At 74.3% G+C, this 1,344-nt stretch overlaps 1 protein-coding gene across 1 annotated transcript in view; it reads left to right on the top strand.

Moving 5' to 3' along the window:
- TMEM214 (transmembrane protein 214) overlaps positions 1-1,344 on the top strand; it is a 7,024-nt gene that overhangs the window by 5,212 nt on the left and 468 nt on the right. The window lies entirely within an intron of this gene.

The following is a 1,344-nucleotide window of genomic DNA, read 5'->3' on the forward strand; positions in this document are numbered from 1 at the left end:
GAGGCCTGCCTGCGCGACCACCTGGCCGGGGCCACCTACTCGTCCTGGCTCTACCTGCAGAGCACCACCGCCGCCCTGCGCGACTGGGCCCTGGCCGCCCTCTCGGGGCGCTAGCCTGCGCCGCGCCGCGCCGTGCCGGGACCGGGACCAGGGGACCAAGCAGGGCGGGCCCGATCCTGGGCGGGGGGCCGGGGGCTCCATGTGTGGCTGTGCTCTGTCCCCGCGCACCATAAAGTCCTGCCCCTGCCGCACGGCGCTGTGCCGTGCTGCACCGCACCGCACCATGCTCTGCTCTGCTCGCCTTGCGCCACCGCCGCTGGGGGGAGGGGGGGCCCAGTGCCCACACCCCCCCCCGACCCCCCCCACCCATACCCACACACTCTTGGGGGCACGCCCAGGCGGGGGCCACGCCCCACTGGGGCGGGGTTCGATGCGGCGGCGTGGCTCTAGCGGCATGGGAACGGCGGGGGCGGGGCCAGAGTGGGTGGGGAGGCCCCGCCCCCGAGCGCTCCAGTTGGCCGCGCGCCTGCGCCTGCTCCGCCCCCTTGCTCGGCGCAGCCAATGGGCGGTCGCGTGGCTCCGGTGCTGGCACGGGCCAATGGGCGCGCGCGGTGTTGTCGCCGGGCGGGCCGGGCCTGGCCGCGCCGCGGCGGGGGAGTGCGGGCGGGCGAGGGGCTGCCGTGGGGCCCGATCCTGAGGGTCCTGTAACGTTACGTGCCGCGGGGAGCCGCCCTGGGGGTGACCTGGCGGAGCTACCCTGGGCGTGTGATCACGCGACAGTTGGGGGGGGGGGGCTGCCCTGGGGTGACGTCACGTGAAGTGGGGGCTGCGCTGGGGTGACATCACATGAACTGGGGGCTGCGCTGGGGTGACATCACACACTGCGCTGGGTTGGTGGGGTGAGGTCATATGCAGTGGGGCTGCCCTGGGGTGACCTCGCATGAAGTGGGGGCTGCGCTGCAGTGACATCACACGCGGTGGGGGCTGCCCTTGGCATGACATCACATGAACTGGGGGCGGTGCTGGGGTGACATCACACACCGTGATGGGGTGACGTCGCATGAAGCGGGGGCGGTGCTGGGGTGCCATCACATGCGGTGGGGGCAGTGCTGGGGTGCCGCGCGGCAGGTGCGGGGTGACCCTGGCACAGGGCCGGGCACTGAGGCGCGTGTGGCCGCAGGCGCAGGGGAGGATGAGCCCGCGGCCTGGCCGGGCGGCTCAGCATGGAGGCGCGCTGCGGCGGGCTCCTCTTCAGCTCCCGCTTTGACTCGGGGAACCTGGCGCACGTGGAGAAGGTGGAGGCGCCCGAGGGCGACAGGGACACGGGCGCGAGAGGACCCCGCG

The sequence above is a fragment of the Alligator sinensis genome, unplaced genomic scaffold (assembly GCF_000455745.1).
Source record: "Alligator sinensis unplaced genomic scaffold, ASM45574v1 scaffold8_1, whole genome shotgun sequence".
NCBI lineage: Eukaryota > Metazoa > Chordata > Crocodylia > Alligatoridae > Alligator > Alligator sinensis.